At 39.9% G+C, this 13126-nt stretch overlaps 1 long non-coding RNA gene across 7 annotated transcripts in view; it reads right to left on the reverse strand.

Annotated features, from left to right (window-relative positions):
• LOC106008473 (uncharacterized) overlaps positions 1 to 13120 on the reverse strand; it is a 38238-nt gene extending 25118 nt beyond the window's left edge. For 2 of the 7 annotated variants that reach the window (XR_015448492.1, XR_015448491.1), the window contains exons 1-9: positions 12768 to 13120; positions 12010 to 12110; positions 10828 to 10903; positions 9732 to 10612; positions 9242 to 9304; positions 6513 to 6580; positions 6079 to 6138; positions 5586 to 5639; positions 3948 to 4012 (exon numbers count right to left, since the gene is read on the reverse strand). This is a non-coding gene — a long non-coding RNA (uncharacterized LOC106008473). The other 5 variants (XR_015448495.1, XR_015448493.1, XR_015448497.1 and 2 more) reach the window with 4 other exon arrangements.
• Positions 13121 to 13126: the final 6 nt, after the last annotated feature.

Genomic DNA, 13126 nt, shown 5'->3' on the forward strand with positions numbered 1-13126 from the left:
ACAGACATCCCCTGCTCCTGGGTAGGAAGGATTAATATAGTGAAAATGACCATACTTCCAAAACTGCTATATAGATTTAAAGCAATTCCAATTGAGATCACAACAGCATACTTCATGGACCTTGAGAAAACAATCCAAAAATTCACTTGGAACAAGAAGAGACCCAGAATAGCAAAAGCAATTCTAGGTAACAGAGACATGGCAGGGGGTATCACAATCCCCAACCTGCAACTCTACTACAAAGCTACTGTGATAAAAAACAGCATGGTACTGGCAAAGAAACAGACTTGAGGACCAGTGGAACAGATTAGAAGATGCAGAAACAATGCCGGACACACTCAGCCATCTCATCTTCGATAAAGGAGCCAAACACCCTCACTGGAGGAAAGTTAACCTCTTTAATAAATGGTGCTGGAAAAATTGGGCTTCAACTTGCCAAAGATTAAAACTAGACCTATATCTCTCACCATGCACTAAACTAAAATCAAAATGGATTAAATATCTAAATATTAAAATAGAAACACTGAACCAGTTGGAACAGAGGTTAGGTAGAACCCTTGAAGACATTGGTGTAGGAAAAGATTTTATGAACAAAACCTCAGCTGCCCGTGAACTAGCACAAACAATCAACAAGTGGGATCTCTTCTTATTAAAAGTCTTCTGCACAGCAAGAGAAACCACCAGCAGTGTGAAAAGACAACCCACAATGTGAGAAAAAATCTTCACCTGCTCTTCCTCAGAAAAAGGTCTACTATCTCAAATCTATAAAGAACTTAAAAGATCAGACCTCCCAAATTTAAAGACCCAATCCGAAAATGGGCATCTGAAATGAACAGACATTTCTCACAGAAAGAAGTAGAAATAGCAAATAAATACATGATGAATGGCTGCTATCATGAAATCAACCAATAATAAATGCTGGTGGAGCTGTGGGGAAAGACGAACCCTGCTCCACTGCTGGTAGGAGTGTAGACTGGTGCAACCACTGTGGAAATCAGTATGGAGATACTTCAAAGAACTAGGACAGGAAGTCCCATTTGACCCCGGTATTCCACTGCTGGGGATCTTCACCAAAGAATTAAAAGAATCATACCACAGTGATATATGTGCACCTATGTTCATAGCAGCACAGTTTGTAATAGCTAAAACTTGGAAACAGCCCAAAGGCCCATCAACTGGAGGCTGGATAAAGAAAATGCATTTTTAAAAAATAAAATGGAGTACTACTCAGCCATAAAAAATGAGAAATTAGATACATTTATATCTAAGTGGATGCACATTGAGGCGATACTCTTAAGTGAAATAAAAAGGACACACATGAATAAATACCGAATAGTTTCTCTGGTGTGAGAAACTGAAAATGTAAATAAGGACTAAATGTATACTAGGTAATGTGAAATAGGAAGAAAAGGGGCAAAGGGGAAGGAAGTGGGAGGGATTGGGGAAAGGATAGAGGAGAACAGGATTAATATGAGAAAATGGAAAAATAGGAGCAAAATCTTTGTAAATAGGGAGGAATGGAGGGGTTGAAGGGAGGGCTGGGCAAGGGTGAAAAATAAGAACCAAGAGAGACTATGTAAAGGTGCAAATTTCCAATGATGAATGTCATTGTATTGTATACCTAAAATGTACCATTGATTAGAATGAATAATCGAGAATGCAAAATAGGAAGAAAAGGTCCAAAGGGGTAGGGGTAGTGGGAGGGGTAGGAGAAAGGACAGAAGGCAAAGGAAAAATGTTGAGAAACGGAAAAAATGAAAATAAAGTCTTTGTAAATAGGGAAGGGTGGAGGGGGTGAAGGGAGGCCTAGTAATGGGGAAAAAATAAGAACCAAGATGCATTGTGTAAAGGTACAATTCCCAATTAGAAATGTAATTGTGTTGTATACCTACAATGTACCAATAAAAGAATTTCATAAATAAATAAATAAAAGAAGACCCAAAAAACTCAGCCAAAAGACTTCAAGACTTAATTGACAGATTCAGTAGAGTAGCTGGATACAAGGTCAACACTCAAAAAACAATAGCCTTCTTGTACACAAATAACAGACTCACTGAGAGAGAAATTAGGGAAACAATTCCTTTTACAATAGCATCCCAAAAAATGAAATACCTATGAATCAATCTAACAAAGGAAGGAAAAGACCACTACACTGAAAATTACAGCACTCTGATAAAAGAGATTGAAGAAGATACAAGAAAATGGAAAGACATCCCTTGCTCCTGGGTAGGAAGAACCAATATAGTGAAAATGGCCATACTACCAAAACTGCTATATAGATTCAATGTAATGCCAATTGAAATTCCAACAATATACTTCACAGAACTAGAGAAAACAATCCAAAAATTCATTTGGAACCAGAAGAGACCTAGAATAGCTAAAGCAATTCTAGGCAACAGAGACATGGGGTATCACAATCCCAAACTTGAAACTCTACTACAAAGCTACTGTGATAAAATCAGCAAGGTACTGGCAAAGGAACAGAGCTGAGGATCAGTGGAATAGATTAGAAGATGCAGAAACAACTCCAGACATGCTCAGGCACCTCATCTTTGACAAAGAAACCAATCACCATCATTGTAGGAAAGATAGTCTGTTGAATAAATGGTGTTGGAAAAACTGGATTTCAATGTACCAAAGATTGAAACTAGACCCACACCTATCACCATGCACTAAACTAAGATTGAAGTGGATTAAAGATATAAATATTAAGACAGAAACACTAAACTTGCTGGAAGATAAGTTATGTAGAACTCTTGAAGACATTGGCATAGGAAAAGACTTCATGAACAAAACCTCAGTAGCATGGGAACTAGCAGAAAGAATCAACAACTGGGATCTTATCTTATTAAAAAGCTTCTGCACTGCAAAAGAAACCACCAACAGAGCTAACAGGGAACGTACCATATGGGAAAAAAATTTAGCAGCTGTACCTCAGACAAAGGACTACTATCTAGAATTATATAAAGAATTGAAAAAATCAGACCTCCCAAATTTAAAGACCAAATTCAAAAATGGGTATCTGAAATGAACAGACATTTCTCAGACAAGGAAGTAAAAGCAGCAAACAAATACATGAAAAAATGTTCAACATCACTCATCATTTGAGAAGTGCAGATGAAAACAACACTGAGATTCCACTTCACCCCAGAAAGAATGGCTGCTATCAAGAAATTAATCAATAATAAATGCTGGCGGGTGTGTGGGGAGAAAGGAACCCTTCTCCATTGTTGGTGGGAGTGCAGACTGGTGCAACCACTGTGGAAGTCAGTATAGAAATACCTCAAAGAACTAGGACAAGAGGTCCCATTTGACCCAGTTATTCCCCGGCTGGGCATCTTCCCCAAAGAATTCAAAGAATCATACCACAGTGATATATGTGTCCCCATGTTCATAGTGGCATGGTTTGTAATAGCTAAAGCTTGGAAACAGCCCAAGTGCCCATCAACTGGAAACTGGATAAAGGAAATGTGGTTTTTTTTATAAAATGGAGTACTACTCAGCCATAAAGAATGAAAAACTAGAGTCATTTATAGCTAAATGGATGCATATCAAGGCCATACTCTTAAGTGAAATAAATAGGACACACATGTGTAAATACTAAATAGTTTCACTAGTGTGAGAAACTGATAGACTAAACAAGGGTTGAAATGATTAAAATGAATAATTTATAATTCAAAATAGGAAAAAGGTCCAAAGATGAAAGAGTGAAAGGAGGGGAAGGGGAATGGAAAAGAGGGAAAGAAAAAACTATGGGAAAAGAAAAAAAATGGAAATGAAATCTATGTAAATATAGAAGGGTGGAGGGTGTGAAGGGTGCACAGGTAATGGGGAAAAATATAAGAACCAAGATACATCATGTACAGGTACAAACACCTAATGATAAATGTAAATGAATTGTATACCTAAAATGTACCAATAAAAGAACTTAAAAAAAAACTACTTACTTGCTTAAAGATATGGGTCTTTCCAGAACTCCAAGGATAAAGCCTGCTAAGAGAATTCTTTCTCCCTTAAATGAAAATATGAAGAAGTTCTGAGGGTCAATAACTATAGTGATGAATATTTGGATACTATCAATAATTTCTACCTTCCTCTCTCTGTGAGCATGAAAAGCACATTTGGCCATGAAGAATGGTCCAGCCATTCTACATGGCAATGGGATGCAGCCTCATAGCCATTGAGAAGTCTCTATTGGTTTACCTCCACTGACATACATGTCAAACAGTAGGGAAAAGAAAAGTCCCTTCTCCAAAGTTCATCAGAAAAAACTAAGATATTCCATGGCTGAAGATCTCACAAGACCTGATCATAACTCTGGGCATAGCAGCATTCATGGTGAAAAACCATCACGTGGCCAGGTTATGTAGAGGCTCATTTTTTACCTTTCTAAGGAATATCATGCCCTGCAGCCAGGCTACATGCACAGAGGTCTCATCTATCATCAGCAATCTCACCACAACAAACGTTTTTTCATCACTGCAGATATCTGAAAGGAAGGCAAACCACACCCACTCAAACCTTATCCTTTGCTCTGCAAGAACACTGTGCTGTGCTCTGGCATCACCACTGGCACAAAGGCTTTCTCTTCACTCTGATACCAGAAGCAATTTGAGTGCAAAACTCTCATCCTGAGACTCATTATCATCAACTATTGACCTGCAAAGAATTCTGTGCTTTCTCCTGGGCAGGGTGGTCCATCACAACACCACTGGACCAAAGAATAAGCACTCCAAGGATGTAGAGAAGATCAACATTCATTTTACTTCACTATACACGAAGGAAAAATTCAGGGTCAGTGGATTGGCTCAGTTCTTCCTCAGTTGCTCTCCTGGGCTCCAGAACCTAAAGCAAAGTCACAGCAACCCCACTACCCCAAGACTCCACATCAAGGACCCCAATATCACTTAGTGAAGGCCATGGATATTCCCTGCCTATGCTGCAGTGAAGGTCCATGGCTGTCCTTACACAGATCCTGGTGATGTTCAGGGCTCACCATGAGCTGTGGACTCCCTCACTGGAAAAGAAGCACAAGAGATTCTACCCCTTCTGGTCTCCTCCGTGTCTACCTGTACAACTCCCATGTCATCCTATCATTCAGGTTCCATCACCACCGCCATGCTCCTCCCTCCTTCTTGTCAACAAACTAGCCATGCAATGGTAATGGATGCCTTTGAGGAGATACCTCCCAATTCACTCCAATCCCCATCTCAGGGACCCACTCTGTCACAGTGATCTCATGCCCTGCTTACTCCCCTAGTGGAACAAGTGTGAAATACACATCATCTCTCCTGGAAGGGAACCAATAGCATCTGTTGCTTCCTTGTGACAGCAAGAAGGCACAGAGCACCACACTTGTCAATGAAGAGGGCAGAATCAGAGGTTCACCATCGATAGCCGATCTGTCACAGAAAAAAAGGCTATGATGCTGAGTGTGGCACAAACTCTGAACCACTCAGTAGTCAAGACCTTAGAGGGTGCATGTCTAGGAAACATGCGAATACCTCATGCACACCCTCTTCACATCCATCTGAATACAGACCATCACTTGGTGCCGAATGAGGTACCGGCACGCTGATTCTCACCTGACACCTGCATGCAGTTCCAGCCATAGTCTGCTCATCTTCCCTTGAAGGAACCTGCAGAAAACATGGAGAAGACAAAGTCAGTGTTGAGTCAATGAGCATTTGAATTCCCACCAAAACCACTGACTCACACTGGAAATGTACCTGGCTGCTGGGATAACTGCATGAAAAGAATCCTGTCCCCACAGTCAAACCTCTCCTAAGTGGACTCCTGCAGATTCTCCCGTGCTAGAGCTCCCCGGGCTGGGACACAGCAAGCACCCAAACCTAGACACCATGTCTTCTTCAGTGCTCACTCTTTTACCATCCATTTCACCTAAGCTGTGCCAAGGGTCCCCTCCCAGAGAGTGGCATTGCTGTGGATTCCCTCCCTCCTTACTTGAGCAACTTCAAATCAAGCAGTGGGCTACAAATGCCAAGCCACACCTTTGTCACTTACTCATGTGGAAGTGGCAGGACCTCATTGGTGGCCTGGGCACAAGCCCACACTTACCTGGATGTCTGTATGCATCCACCTGATTATACTGTACTGCTCACTGTGACATGACTGTCCCTGTGAAAATGACATCAGAGAATGCTGATTTAGTCCATGTGAGTATCGTGGAGGTCACTGTGTTAGACTGTGGCCCCTTTGCTTTAACACCTCAGTCTCAGGGGTGTTTCCTAGAAAAAATATGGTAAGAGAATTCTTTCTCACTTGAAGGGAAACCTGCAGAAGTTCTAAGGCTCAATATTCATAGTGGATGGTAGCAAGAATCCTGGCCTCCCCATCCACCTAGCCAACATGAAAACTACATTACGGGTCAGTTCCCCTACATGAAAATGGGACACTTACCAGCAGCCACTGGGAAGATTTCACCTTCACTGGCACACAGGTGAATAAATGGGGAAAAGCAAAGTGTGCCCAAGTGCCCTCCCACAATGTACCTCAGTAAAGAAGAAGGTGTTGCATGGCTAAGGGTAGCAGCATCTCCCAAGACCTTTTGGCAGGATACCTGGTGATGAAACATGTTAATACCAGGTTAGGCAGAGGCTCCTTCTGACCTGGATACAGACATCTGTCCTAGTGATCAGCTTGTACCCATGGTGGTATTTCCCTGGCCTTCCATAAGTGTACATCAACCAACTTCTTGATCACTCTTTATCCATGAAGGGAAAAGGAACAAGACCATGCCAAAAGGATACAGCATGTTCTGCAAGCACATGACATGCTCGATTCATTGACAACCACCACTGGTGTGGAGGCTTCCACTCCACCACGTACCAGATTGAAACTGAGGGAAGAATATCATCCCAAGGCTCTGATCCTCATCAAGTGGGTGCCTGCAAGTTACCTGTGCTTCTTTCTCAGCAGTCTGGTACTCAACCATGTCACTGTATATAGTGAGCAAGCAATCCCAGGACACAGGGACCTTGAACAGTACTTTCCCTACCCTATACAAAAAGAAAACTCACACACTAGATTTCTGATATTTTAGTCTTTTTATACTTGAAATTATTCACACAAAATATGGGATCAGCTTACACTCAGGGCCCCAACATGCTTCACTGAAGCCTAGGAAGATCCATTTCCTGTGCTGTGATGGAGGCCATACTTGCTGCTATCTGGATCCTGCTGAGGTTCCAGGGGCTGGCCTTTCCTGGCTCACTGTGAGGTCTGGACCCATCACTAGAAAACACACCCGAAAGAACCCATCCTGTACTTTATCCTATGCCCTTCTTTTTCTCCATCTTCACAATCCGCACATCATGGGATTACTCAGGTGTCCATCACCACTACAAGGACCCTCATTTATGCACACTGAAAGCCAGAGAAGAGAAAATGGACACTCCTGAGCAGACACCGGACAAACTGTTACAATCTGTATCTCAGGGAACTACTCTAGGATAATTATCTGAATCCTTGCTTTTTCTCTACAATGCCTAGTTTGTTGTTGTTGTTGTTGTTCTTTTTTTTGAAGCAAAAAATTTATTAGTACATTTCAGGTAAACATAATGAGAGCATTCATCACAGGGAATTTGTACCTGTTCACGATGTATCTTTCTTCTTCTTTTTTTCCCATTCTCCTCCCCTCCCTCTACTTCTCTCCTTCTCCTTTACTTACAAAAGCTTTGTTTCCATTTTTTCTTCTATTTTCTTTTCTTTCTTTCTTCTTTCCTCTCCCCCTCCCCTCCCTCTTTTGTTCCCCTTTACAATGCCCAGTTTAAAGGCACACTTTCGGCCTGGATTCAGTATCACCTGATTCTACACCCTGATAGGAATGAGGCCCTTAACCTCACACTTGCCAAATAAAGGAGACTACCTCAGTTTCACTATCAACAATGAAAATCACATCTGAAAATCATATCTGAAAATAAGGTCTCTGATGTGTGAATGTGGGGTCAGCTCAGAACTCAACAGTCACAGTGACCTTCCCAGCATAAGAATCCAGTACATGACAACATCTCATTAGGCTATTACCCTTATGCTAGCCACCTGGATATTGAATATTAGATGGGTGCCAATGGGCTATAATTTATACTTTTGTTTTTCCTTGGTTTGTTCAAGGTTTTTTCAACACACTCATTCAAGTGATCACTTCCATTAACTTGAAAGCACCTACAGAAAACTGTCATTTAGCTCTCATCTTGCTCTTCCGTGTCACTGACTCTTTCTGCCCCTCACCCAGAAACAGAAAGGCATCCTTCAGCTATGTGTCAATAGAGTCCCTAATTCTATGTAAATTGTATTCTCTGGCATGTCCAAATGTGTAATAGAGCCATCTGTAAATTTTTCAATGTTTACTGTTGTGTTATAACACCACCATGTCTACATCCAACCATGATGCGATGGATCCCTGAAATTGTACAGGTTCAATATTCATTTCTGTCTCATACAAAATGCAGTATTGCATTCACTAGATATTTTCATCATGTCTCTCATTTCATCCATTAGTACTTGTAACAAAACCTCAGTAACAAGTGTCAAGGACATCCTCATCACTCATCCCTGTATATGAAGATCTGATTTCCTGTGATGTGGTGAATACCCACATTAGCACTTATAGAGAGATCAGTAGTGTTCTACTTTACAAACTTATTTTGCTTGCTGTGATGTATTCACCCATCTATGGACTCTTGTCATAGACTTCTGATTTGGTATATGTCTCATTTGCACTTATACAACTTCAAATTCCCTATGTCACTTCATCATTTCAGCATCCACTTACGTTATCTAGATACTTGAAGGCTTCCAGGGATAAAGCCTTGTAAGAGAGTGCTGTCTGTCTTCAGTGATACATGCAAACCTTCCAAGGACAATATTTCAGAGATGGACTCAGTGAAAATTAGATGAATCTCTTCTCCACCAGTAGCAATACAAGCATATTAGACCTATTACATTCCAGAAAAGATGCAATGACATTTGATGTATCCTTGTAATATTAAGGTGATAATATGTTTTGAAAACATGTATCACCAGAAGTGGGGGAATCTAATAAAACCTAACACAGTCATAAAATGAATTGCTGAAAATGAGATGTCACTAGTGATTGACTATATCATCCCAGACAAATACACTAGAAAAAACCTTAAAATCTGAGCACCTAGTTAGGAATTTGCCAGGATTATAGAAGATCAAACAGCCTTCACTGGACTATGACCATTTTATCATTTACCTTGTTGCTAGGGTGACTGCAACAACCATCTTTTCTGGATCACTGTGTTCTCTTGAAGGGCATCTGAAAAATATACAAAGCCAGTTTGGCATAGAAGGTGCTGTGTCAGAACATGAGCCCACTCCCTTTTTAATGTCCATTGCTAAAGGACAGCTAAACTCCTCAGGATACTTGGATTCACCAAATAAAAACAGTATTGTCAGAGAGCCCATATTTTGTCATCTCCACACCCTGGAAATTAACCTATGCTTACTGCAGTCCTAGAGTTCCACAATAATTTCAATTAACCAGTTCATAATCACTCCCTCAGCAGTCCTTGCTAAAACACCAATTTTCCCTATGGCATACAAAGGATAAATTCATATTTACTAGAACTGTGAAGGACAAAATTATTTCTTATAGGAGCAGTGACCACTAAATCTAGTAATAGGACACTCTCATCCATTTCCTCTAAAGATGAAGATCTGGTTTAGGGTACCTCAGCACTTACCTCATAACCCTCTATGGACTTTACTCACTCCCATGGGTAGGATAATCAGAGTGTCTTCAGAGGAACTTGAAAATCAAATCATAAAAAATGATTTTGGAACCTATGTCATTCAAAGAAGACATTGACACATTCCCTTGGTCATGGTGTTCAACATACCAAATCATATTCTTATCAAAATTACATGGTAAAGCTGAACATTGAGGTAAAAGCCTGCTAAGAAATACCATCTTGTTTGAAGAAACACTAGAAAAATTCCCATATTCAATACTAGGGGATAGGAAATATGGTCAATGACCTGCATCCCTATACAATAACCTATCACAATCTCTAAATAAGTCCATAGTATAATCTCATATTTACAAAAAGCATTACTGACAAATCATATTTTAAACTGTGTTCTAAGCAGAGGTTACTACAGGAGTACAAAAGTGTCATTCATGATATAAATACCAAAAAATAACAAATGCTTCTAATGATTTCAAGTCAACAAACCTGTACACTAGGATAAAACTTAATGGAATACCTGCCAAAAAGCCAGGGTAACATTGTGTTACATATCCCATCCACTTTACCAAGAAATCTGAAAGTTATTTGTTGGCATCTTGGTAGGGACAATTTCTTACTTACCAGGTTAGTCATAACATTTCATAAATTACCATTCTTAAGCTCAATCACTATAATTTAATAACTGTTGGAATCTTAGACAACACTTTGAGATGTGTGTTTAGGATGCATCATCTTTCACTTGAGGGGAGAAAAAAAGGACAACTTTAAAATTTTGGTCAACTCCATCATCAGGGAAACCAACTGAAGTACTTAGATCTTTAGAACTTCAAGGTCAGAGATGTTGTTCTTCACACCATTTTCTCTTGGCTGGCTACCTGTAGAAAAAATTATGGTCAATACTGTGATGTGGATCAGTTGAATAACTTACATGGATCCCTGCATATGCCTCCACACCTCCTAGGATTAAATTCAGAGTTTATCAAACTTTATATAATAAGCTACTTGTTACTAGCAGTGGTAAACAGAATCATTCCTTTACTAAATATGTACAGGAAACATGCTAAAATAAAAGTAAGAACCCCACACTTACAATATCCCTCTTGATCATCATGGCCATGGATACAACAAACTGCCACTGTTGGTCATCATGAGACTTACCACCATATCTGCATGGAAATGTAAAAACATGGGTGACAAGTATATGTATGGTAAGACTTTACTACTGGGACCCTCCAAATAACTTTCTTTATTGTCATTATTGCAAGATTTCATTTCCACTTGGACTCATCAACTCTACTTGTATTCTTGATTATTTTATGATGAACATCATTGTTCCAAACCTCATTATCTCATGACTGCTAATATTTAACTTGTTAACTACCATGATGCATAAATGCATAATAATAACCTGAGTACACGCAAGTCATTTGAAATTCCCAGGGTAAATTCTCTCTAAATGTAAGATAATGCAATAATATGGTTTCTAGAATATGAAATACTCCATTCCTTTTCTACATACTTACATTTTTTTTAATCATATGATAAAAATTGCAGGGAAACAAACATCACTGACCCAGATATTTGATGATCTAATGGTCAGTCTGGCACATGCTGTACATGAAAATATTTACTCTAATACAGAAATATCTCCTGATAATGAACTTTTTAAGTTCACTGTTAACCCTTGACAGGAATCAAGACACAACATACCAGGAACTGTTGAATAGCTTCTATTATATCTATGATCACAGGACTCTACCCAGATTCTTGTGGTTCTCCAAGATCATGGATAATGTCAGATAAGACAACATTTCTTCGTGGAATATCTGCCTTGTTCCTATGATTACTATAGGTGGGACTATGTGATAAATACTTGGATATGTGCAACCTCCTTACAGGGTTACACATCCTCTCTGAAATACAGAAAAGAAACTGCATGGTTTCAAGTGTTCCTAAGGATGTTATTATTCCTCACCTGAATACTGGCAAAGAAATCGTGATGGCAAGTGGTAGGGAAACCATAACCACTTGCCTCATGTGATCTGAAGATCAGGTGGTCTGTGCTTTAGTTTTGGTCTACATCAGCACTTGTTTGCATAACAGCAATGTCTGCCATTAAAGGCTGATGTTAGATTAACTGTGATCTCATGATAGAAATCTGCAAAGGCTTTAGAAAATACATCTTAAGAATACTTGAGAAGGTAAAACCAGTAAGATTGCCAAGCTGTGCTGTGGTTTGGGCCTACATCAGAACCTATATGAAACCACCTACCTACATGGTGTGCTGACCAACAGTTGAAAGGGTTACTATAAGGTCTTGACAGAAATCTAAAAATCCCAGTGTTTGGTGCACATCTTATTGCATGTCTATACCTGCAAATAAAGAACAATCCATGTTTATTGTTACAAATTTATTTTTTACCTATAAACATACTGCTCTAGTTGGTGTTTCCAAGGAAACAGATTTACCACAGGATATACAAATTTATAGGACTGTCTTACAATATTCTCCCAAAAAGTCAAACCCAGAAAAGTGCAATAGATCTTTCCACATAATATTCCACATGAGTCCAGCCAGAGGCCTACAGCCCTCAGCAATGTCTCATGCAAGTTCATATCAAGAATCTGCACCAAAAGGCTCAAGGGCCAGTGGTAGAAGCTCAAAAGTCTATGCCGGCAGGGTGAACAATCTGTGCCAGAACACTGAGTGATTTGCACTGGAACCAGGGAGTGATGCTCAAGACAAAGGCAAAGACCAGCACCCCCCCCCCCCACCACAGAGGGAGCAACAGCAAGAAAAGCCACTGAGTTCCAGTTCCAACAAAACTTCTACTGGAAAATCAGCAGCCAGCATTCCTCCCCTCCTAGCCTCCTTTTATGCAGTTCTGGCAACAATCCTTAGGTGGGTCACCCACACCCAGAATCACCCTCAGTTAAGCTGAGCATTCCCACTTAAACTGGCCATTATTTCATCTGCACACATACCAAAAACAATTTCAGTAGAGGAATTTCAACAGTATCATTAATTACCTTGATGTCTGGAAACAACATCTTTAATAAGAAATGTAACAGCAGCTCATCTCTGTGCACTTGGAAAGAGCTTGATGGGAGAGCAAAAGACTTGAGAACACAAGTTCCAGTGTCACAGTTCTAATTTCATGGTTTCTCAGTGTTAGTCAAGGGTGTTATCTATCCTTCCATATCACTTGCCTGGATACGTGGAAAGCTCCGTTAATAAACATGTATGTACACAGTGATGTCTTGACCGGAAACTAAGTAGATCCATGTGATAAATACATTTAAGGACACAGTCTGTTCTATCAAGATACCAACAAATAACCTTGGTCCACTTTCAACATTAGGGAACCGTTAACACTCTTTGGATCCCA

This window comes from Heterocephalus glaber, unplaced genomic scaffold (assembly GCF_053883595.1).
Source record: "Heterocephalus glaber isolate CG9 unplaced genomic scaffold, H.glaber_assembly_v1.0 deba00001920, whole genome shotgun sequence".
Lineage (NCBI taxonomy): Eukaryota > Metazoa > Chordata > Mammalia > Rodentia > Bathyergidae > Heterocephalus > Heterocephalus glaber.